The sequence below is a fragment of the Hevea brasiliensis genome, chromosome 16 (genome assembly GCF_030052815.1).
Source record: "Hevea brasiliensis isolate MT/VB/25A 57/8 chromosome 16, ASM3005281v1, whole genome shotgun sequence".
NCBI classification, from domain to species: Eukaryota; Viridiplantae; Streptophyta; class Magnoliopsida; order Malpighiales; family Euphorbiaceae; genus Hevea; species Hevea brasiliensis.
In genome coordinates, this window is record NC_079508.1 from 957,664 (window position 1) to 967,508 (window position 9,845).

The 9,845-nt window shown below is 33.1% G+C and overlaps 1 non-coding gene across 1 annotated transcript; it reads right to left on the reverse strand.

Annotated features, from left to right (window-relative positions):
* Positions 1-866: 866 nt before the first annotated feature.
* Positions 867-973, reverse strand: LOC131175185 (small nucleolar RNA R71). Its single transcript, XR_009145347.1, has one exon. It is a non-coding gene; the product is annotated as a small nucleolar RNA R71 (small nucleolar RNA).
* Between the last annotated feature and the right edge of the window lie 8,872 nt (positions 974-9,845).

Here is a 9,845-nt window from a genome sequence, read left to right on the forward strand (position 1 = left end):
TTCATTATAAAGTTATTACCTTTTTTATTCCCAGTGTTCACAATAGATAAATATCACTCCCCCATTCTATTCGATAGCCTAGACAACCAAAATCGTTGTGTAGTTTGGTACTTACTAGTTAAATTCATCGTGGGACGATACTCTACTCACTACTTTATTACTTGTTCGCGATCCGTGCACTTTCGGGGTTGAAAAACCAGCAAACAAGTTTTTGGCACCATTGTCGGAGAACTTAATTTTAGTAATACTAGGCGATAGGTAATTTAGCTGATTTAGACATTTTCATTTACTATTTAATTTTGTTTAATTCATTTTATTCTTTTATTCTCTCTCAGGTGATTGGTTTGGCACATGACCAGAACAAAGCCAGAGGAAGAAGTTTTTGATTTTGATCCAGAGATAGATAGGACCCAAAGAGCCATCAGAAGAGAAAGGAAATGCCAAGAACAAGATCAAGGAGATCCAGAAACTCCAATCATGGCTGACAACAACAACAACAGGCCAAGACTCTTGAAGGACTACGGAGCTCCATCTATACAAGGATTCCAACCTAATATTACAAGACCCACAGTAGATGCCAACACTTTTGAATTAAAATCGGCATGGCTCCAGATGATCCAACAGATCCAGTTTGGTGGTTCACCAATAGAAGATCCACATTACTACCTCCAATGTTTTCTTGCCCTATGTGACACATTTAAGATGAATGGAGTCTCTGATCAAGCTATAAGACTCAGAGCATTCCCATTCTCCCTTTGAGATAGAGCAAGGAAGTGGTTACTTTCTCAACCAGCTAGAACATTCACCACTTGGGAAGACCTCTCACAAGCTTTTCTAGCAAGGTATTTCTAACTGCAAAGACTGCAAGGTTGAGAGTTGAACTTAACACCTGTAGGCAAAAGGAAGGTGAATTACTTTATGATGCATGGGAAAGATATAAAGACTTACAGAGAGAATGTCCACACCATGGCATAGAGGATTGGCTCTTGTTTCAGAACTTCTATAATAGGCTACTGCCCTCTATAAGGAGCATAGTAGATTCAACTATAGAAGGTGACCTGATGGAGAAAACAGTGGACCAAGCATTTGAACTTCTGAAAAGCGTCATGTATCATAACTACGAGTGGTCAAATGAAAGGGGAAATACAAGAACAGCAGGGATCCTGGAAGTGAAAGCCCTAAGCATGATAAATGCTCAATTTGACCAGCTCACAAAAAGGCTTGATAGAATGCAAGCCAATGTTATAGGGATGAACAATAAACACTATGACAACTGTGGAGAAGGATATATGACTTCAGAATGTAACAACTTCAATGAACTCTCCACAGAACATATGAACTATGTGAATAACGGAGGGAACTTCAATTAGAGGCAACTCAACAATCCATACTCAAATACTTACAACCCTGGATGGAGGAACCACCCAAATTTTTCATGGTCAAATTCGCAGTGTCACACCTTACCCCTCTGTAAGGCATAACATGATCCCGTAGAATACCTAATGAATTACCGAACTTCACCTACCGATAACTCATTAAGTACCCTACAAGGGACTTTAAAACTATTTTCTTACTTTTTGGAAGTGGTGAGCATTTTTGTAGGAATTAAAAACATTTAATTGAAGTTTCAAAACTAGTAAAAATTTTTGTCTATTTTTATTTGTCCTCAAATTTTGGAAAAATTTCGACAGAGTGCCGTTTGTATTTTGAGAAAACAATTCTTCAAAAAACCTGTAAAAACACTTTGTAATAATTATTTCCACAACTCCCAACCACCAAAATGACTCAAGTCAACATAATTCAATTTAAGTCCACAATTCAACTTAAGTTGTCATCTCAAAATACTTCATAAATTCATTCACATTGCATATAATACTTAATTTACAAATACAGATCTTAATTTACAAAAGAAAATCCAAAATAATATTATTATAAATTACTGTACAACTGCTCAACTTTACATTAATACATATGATATTACAATATTTACATCAAAGAACTACAAGGGTATAAACAAATACCCATACAAAAAGATCAGTGACGTCCTTGTCAATTCAGCAGTTCACCCTGCTACTTTTTCCTTGCCCTTATCTGCCACAGCAAAATAAGCTATCTGTAACACCCCCGTTTGCATAGCCTAGTAGATTTCACTGTTCCGGTGACCGGTGTCGGTCCGAACAATTAAGGGGATTAGAACCACACTTAAGACAACTAGAGAAGCTATAAACACAAATAATTAGTAATGTCCAATTAGTTAAGTATAAACAAGAAAGAAAGAAGAAAAGAGGAGAAAAATTGAAGATTGGATATCAAAGTTGAGGTAAGCACATCAAATTGAAAGTTTGAGATTAATTGTTATGTTTATATGCTTTGAATTAGTTAATTACAATGAATTAGTGTGGTTAGGGTTTGAAACCTAAGGTTTTGAGGCAAAAATTTTGGAGAAATTGGTAAATGGTGTCTTTGACCTAATGTGAAGTGAAAATTGGTCATTTGTGACCAAATGAGGTGTGTTAGAAGTGTTGGAATTAAAAGCCAATTCGGATTGGATAAGGTCATGTGCTGGCAGCATGACCAAAATTTCCTTTGAGGGACCAAAAATGAAATTTTACAAGTCCAATGGATATGGGACCAGTTGGGAATGAAAATAGGCACTAAATGACACAATTTTTATTTAGGAAGCCTGCCCAAAAAGTGACTAAAACCTAGTGAACAAAGTGGCCGAAGTCGGAAAATCGCAGGCTGCCTCTGCACAAACTGACCAAATGAACAGTGTTTGTTCATTTGGTCATAACTCGAGCTACGCAGGTCAAAATGACTTGAAATTTTACCAGAAATTAGATAAGATATAGATCTAAAACTTTTATGAAGAATACAAATCCAAATTATTCCATTAACCAAATCAAATTACTGAGCAAAGTTGGGTCACTGAATCTGCAGACTGCAGATTTGCCATTTGAACAGTAAAGTTTCAATGGCTATAACTCTCTCTAGAAAACTCCAATTTAGGCAATTCTTGAACCAATGGAAACCTAAGACATGGTAGAACATTTCATATGAAGAAAATTAGACCAAATTATGGACCTAACTTGATCAAATTGCTGAACAAATTTGGAATCAATAATCTGTCAGAATAAAATTCTGCAGCATGAACAGTAAATATAATTTGCTTATAACTTGAGCTACAAAACTCCAATTAGGGTGATTAAAAAATGAGAATAAACTTAAGACAATAAGGAACATTTTCTATGAAGAAAGTTTTGCCAAATTCCAACAGTAAACTGACCAATGAAACAGTACAATTAGGGACACCAAAATTGAAAATTTGGCAATTTTGCCTAAAAGGCCTAAGTTTTGAGAAAATGACCAAAATCAACAAGTTTAGTGACTAAAATGTGGTATGTGGGTGAAGTTGGAATTCCCATACCTATTAAGCCTTAGAAAGTCAATAATTTGACTTGAATAGTGCAGTGAATAGTAACCCAAAACACAAAATTTCAAGAACGTCGAATTTAGCACGTTAGAGCAAGGTAAAAGTGAAGTTAAATTTATTTTTGGATTTATGCTAAGTTATGGTACTGAAACACTGTAAAATTGTGTATTTCAGTTGAAAGGAATACCGGGAAAGAACCTGAGGAACCGAGTCAAGGCCAAGAGGCAACTCGCTTGAGGTTTGTGCACAACGTATACTTTTTATAATTATCTTCTGCATACTGTTTTGAATAATGTGAAATATTGAATTATGGCATTCTTATGATGTTTGATTTAAATTGTGAAAGTTATTGTGTAGATTTGAAATGACAATGTTTAGCAAATTGTTAAGATAAGTTTTGAAGCCACAGTGTCATGACCATATATTTGAACACCTCACTAGCACAACTAGTGGGGGTAATTAGTTTCGAATTTTGATTCCTTATCTGGAGAAGTGTTGAGGTGTGCCAGTAGAAGAGGATGTGAATGGATATCCATATATTTGAGCTAGCTAGCCTTGTGATGTGATTCCTCTTTAGCCTATGGCTAATGAGATTCTATTTGTTTCGAATGGCATGATCTAACTGTGGGTTTTATGAAATGTGTTTTGATACTTCGAAATGAACTTTGTTTGCATTAAAATCTCATAATTCATGTTTTGTGTTTAATGCTCATGTTTAGTCAAATTTTTGAATAAATGTGATTTTATTTTTGCATAAAGATTATTTTAGTATGTTGTGCACCACTGAGTCCTAGTACTCAGCGATAGCTTCTATTGCTGTCGCAGATACAGAGACTAGAGGAGCAGCAAACTGAGCTGCTAAAGATTGAGGATCATTCAGCTTGAAGTCTTCGGGTATAATTTATACCCTAACTGTAAATATTTCTTTTGATGTATATATTGCACATAAATGTATGGACATGTAAAAATGGGTCTTGAGCATTTTGTATAAAATTTGTATAAAGTTGTAATATATATTGTAGTTTGAAATTCTCTTAATGTAAATTTTGTAAAGATGTGTTTTGTTTCTAATGAAATATGAATGGAACTATTTTATTTAATTTGAATGAAATGGATTGCTAGTATTTCGAGGATTATTAAATTTTGAACTTGAGAAATTAATTGAAATGATTGTGGAGTTGTTGAAATGGATTGAGTGTGATTGTGAAATTGAAGCAGTTATTGAGAAAAATTTTTAGAAGTGCTTTTTACAGGTATTTGAAGAACTGGTTTCTCAAAATACAGACAGAACTCTGTCAAAATTTTTATAAAATTTGCAGAAAAATAAAATGGGCCAAAAGTTTTAACTAGTTCTTAATTTTAATTATATATTTTAAATACCTATTAGAAAATGCTCACTACTTAACAAAAGTAAGAAAATTGTTTTAAAATCCCTTGTAGGGTACTTAATGAATTATCGGTAGGCGAAGTTCGGTAGTTCATTAGGTATTCTACGGGATCATGTTATGCCTTACAGAGGGGTAAGGTGTGACACTATCACTGAGTATAAAAATACTCAGTAGTGCAAAATAAAAATTTGAAATGTAATACATATAACATTCATTGATAAATCACAATTTAAATATTTCACAAATTATCAAAAATTATTATAGCATAATTTTGGTCAAACAATTTAATAAATATAGTGTTGCCAATTCATACACAACTTAAACCATGACACAAAATTTTCAATCAATGCCGCATTGTACACCACGACAAAGCAATCTACAATCCCACTAATCAAAATCAATGAGGGAGGTGGCTAGCTAGCTAATGAGTACTCATCCGATCTATAACCTCAACTGATAAGCCAGATAGGGAGGAAAATAATTGATCTTAACCCCATAAATAAAGGAGGAATAATAAGGCACTGTCATGCTAAGTCTGAATTAGAAATCAATTTCGAACATTTTATTCAAATAATTCATAAGAAATCCGATAAATTTCCAAAGTCACAGTTTCATTCACAAAGTGCCAACACAATTCATGATTACACCAAATTTTCATAAGTCATACACAATCAAATCGGTAATAAGAAAATGATGAAATAAGATTTATTGTGCACAAACCTGACGTAAGTCACTTCTAGGCCTTGATTCAGTCTCTTAGACCTTTCGGGTCTTTTTCAGATGAAACACAAAATTTACAGTGTCTCAGTATCTTTGCCACACAATAATTCCAATAATAAATTCATATATGCTCAATTCTAGCCCCAATATGCTTAAACTTACATTCTTGAAAATTTTCATGTTGAGGTTACTATTCATGGTACAATTCAAGTCAAAATATTGACTTTCTTATACTTAATAAGTATGGGAAATCCAATTATACCCACATACCACATTTTGGTTACCTAACTTGTTAGTTTTGGTTATTTTCTCAAAACTTAAGTCATTTAGGCATAATTTCAAATTTTCAGTTTTTGTGTCCTATTTTGCACTGTTCCATTGGTCATGTTGCTGTTAGAATTTGGCTAAGTTTTCTTCATAGAAGTTGTTCCTTATTGTCTTAACTTTATTTCCCATTTTGAATCATTTCATTTGGAGTTTTGTAGCTCAAGTTATAGCCATTTGAACATAGCTGGCCAGATTGGTCTAACCCAGATTTCTGGGCAAATTTCTGGGTCTTGGCAGTTTTTGGTCACCAATTTTTGGTGGCTAAATGACTTGGTTAAAGGCATAATTTGGATTTTTGTTCTTCATCAAAGTTGTAGGGCTATGTGTCAGCTTTCTACTGGTAAAATTTCAGGTCATTTAGACCTGCCTAACCCAAGTTATGGCCAAATGAACAAAAACTGTTCATTTGGTCATTTTTGTACAGGATAGAACACTCAATTCCGGATTTGGCCAATTTGTTCACTATACTATGGTCACTTTTTGGGCATGATTCCTGAATGAAAAATGTGTCATTTTGTGTCTAGTTTCATTTCCAATTGGCCTCACACCAATTAGGTTTGTAAATTTTTAGTTTTGGTCCCTGAAATGGACCTTGGTCCTGCTGCCTGCAGAATGTCCATAACCAATCCGAATTTTCATTTGATTCCAACACTTCCAACATACCACAATTGGTCATACATGACCATTTTTCAGCTCAAACAAGGTCAAGCACACCATTTGACTAATTCTCAAAATTTTGTCTCCCAAAACCCTAGGTCCAAAACCCTAACTCACTAATTTTGTTACATTTTACTAAATCAAAACATATAAACATAATTTTTCAACTCATTCAAGCTCATATACACTTTTAATTCAATCAAACTCATGCAAATCATACCCCCATCTAGGCTGGCTGAATTTCCCTTTGGTCCTCCAAAGATGTTTTTGAAGGAACGGAAGCATGAAAAACACAAGTTTATACCATTGAATTCAAAAATTTTCACCTAGGGTCACATGCATCATGCAAGATTTATTTTTATCTATTTGATTTCAATGATAAACAATATATTAAAACTCTTTTAATATGTTTTTGGATCTGTATTTGCCATTTAAGATTTTAAAATTAATCAGACTAATTTTAGAATCCTAGATTAAATCAAGAACAAACACACTAACCTCTTGATGCACTGCAGTGTATTTGTGCCTTTGAGATTCGTCTTCAGGACACCAAATGTTGTCCCTCTAGCTTGTCCACACCAAGAACACCTATGGCAGCCCTTGAATAGCTTCTAAAGCTTTTTCTATTAATTAGAAAATCAAGTTCTGCTTTTTGAAAGATTAGAGATGTAAACAGGACACTAGAAACAATTTTTGGTGTTCTTAATTCAAGAGATTGTTTCTCTAATCTCTTGGATTGATGAAAGAAGAAGAAGAAAAGAAGAGAATTGCACACCAAGGTGGTGCACAAAAGAGTGGCTGCTGCTTGTGTTTTATTTTTTCTTATAACAGCACTTATATAGCTAGGTTAACACATTAAACCCTTGCCACATGTCACCCTTTGATTAGCTCTAGGTTTAAGTGACCCAATCACATTGTGCCAAGTATCAAACCTATATTTAATCTTAATTTTAATCATCTTACATGATTAAAAAATATTTGGCAAGCTTATGTGTAATACCATGTGTCACCATCTCATGGTGCCACTTGTCACACTGCGAAATGACCAAAATGCCCCTGTGTCTTAATTTCGAGTTCTTAACCCAAAATAATTATTTCTCTTCTTCTAATTATTTTATATCAAATATAAATTAATTAATTAATCTCTATTAATTAATTTCTCATTAATTAAATTCATATTTAAATACTTTTAATATAAATTTAATTTATACTATACATCTAATAATCTAGATTTAGTTTCAAGTCATGCTAGGGACTTTGCAATCTAATTGCAAACCAAACTTATTTAATTAATCAATTAAACTCTTTAATTAATTAATTAAATCATATTTAATTAGGTGATAACTTGTGTATGTGTGTGACTTACTAGACTCATCACTAATTGGGAATGAGATATGATATCAACTCTTAATACCATCAGAACTCTTTCTTATCATAAATGATTTCTCTAAATCATTTTATGCACCTCATAGACCATGGTTAACACCTAGCATAGCATGCCATGGACACCCAATTAGTAATAAGGTTTACCTTAAATGAACCTATAATCATATGTTACCATGCACTAGAATCTCTCTGTTACAAAATCCCAACTCAAGTTGGAGTCATGGTTTATGTCAAACTCCATTTGCTATGAATATTATGTTCTCTTTTAATTCTAGTTCTTGATTAAAAAGATTTTCTCATCAGAAACTTTTTTCTGAATAAATCTATCTGTCCTGGCCAAGAACTTGAAACATCAAGAACAATTAAATGAACATAGGATTTTATCTCTATTTACATAGAGGAACAGATTCCATCTTGATCAACACCTACCTCCATATATAACTAGTAGGAGCCAACACATGCCCATATAACCATGCACAGTACAAGTATGAAAGAAGTATCAAACTCAAACTACCTATATACAAGATAACTGTACTATCTCAGGTCTAAAGATTATTTGCACTGATATGATTTATGATATAACATTGAGAAGAGTAAACTCCATGTGCTTGTCATAAGTGTCACTGGTTCGGCCTACTTATCATTTATAAGTACCTATCATCTTTGTCATATGGCATGAGACTCACTATTCCATCTTATTTATATCTCATATAAATAACTTGGGAACAAACATGAATACAATCTTTCTGGATAAGTCATGTCCTTATTATGAAGTATCCTCAATTGTGAACCTATTTATGATACTTTGTGCTAGAAATAATGTCACTCATATTCTTAACAACTTAAGAATAATATTTTTAACAAAATATCAATGGACCTTTTCTATTACACATAAATATATTATGTAAACGGAAAAGTGGAAAAGCCTTTTATTAATAAAAATATGTACAAGATACATACTAAATGATATGCTCTAGGGCATACTATCAACAGTTTTCTTTTGATTGTAAGTTAATTTCTAGGTTATTCATACCACAAATACAACTAATAAACTAAAATTTCAATTAAAAGAACTAACCTCACTTTGATGTTCAATCTTCAATTTTCTTCTTTTCTTCCTTTTTTTTCTTGATCAATCTTCATCTCAAGTGAGGTTATCAAGGTTAAACTAAGGAGTTTCCCTTTTCTATGGCTGAATTATGGTTTCTTCAAGCTCAAAAATGAGCTTTCATGGAGGTTTTAAAAATGGAGAGGGAGAGAGAGAGTTGGCCGGCTTGATGAGGAAGAAGAAGACTTTTATTTTTTTTTTCTTTTCTTTTATGTGTTTTTAATCTAATTTAATTCACAATTATCCAATGATAATTTCAAATTTTTAATTTTTAAGTTTATTGCATCATGCATGATGTAATAAACTTTTTCACTTTTTCTTTTTTTTTCTTTTTCTTTTTTCATTTATTTTTCTTTAGTTCTTTAATTTAATGCTTGATCCCAAAATTTTTTTTCTCCGATTTTATTTGACAGTAATGTCAGGAGTCAGCTCTAGGGGTCAATTGACTAAATTGCCCCTCGTCAGTTCGATCCGGTTTGCAAATAATTTAATATTTCTTTCGGATCCCTGACCTAATTATTTGATCTGCTTAACAATTCTTTTTCGTGATTTTCTCTTTTTCACTGTGTTCGCAATAGTCCTAAGGACCGCGGCGTCACATTTTATGGTTCGAAATTTGAGCTTAAATCGACCTCGCAGTCCTTCCCGAGAAGGTCACCCATCGCTGTGACTCTCGGCTCATTTAACTTATTGTGTTCTGTTTTTCTTATTTATACTTAACTAATTGACAATTACTAATTATTTGTATTCAGGTCTTATCTAGTTGCCTTAGATGTGGTTCTAATTCCCTTAATTTTTCGGACCGACACCGGTCACCGGAAAAGTG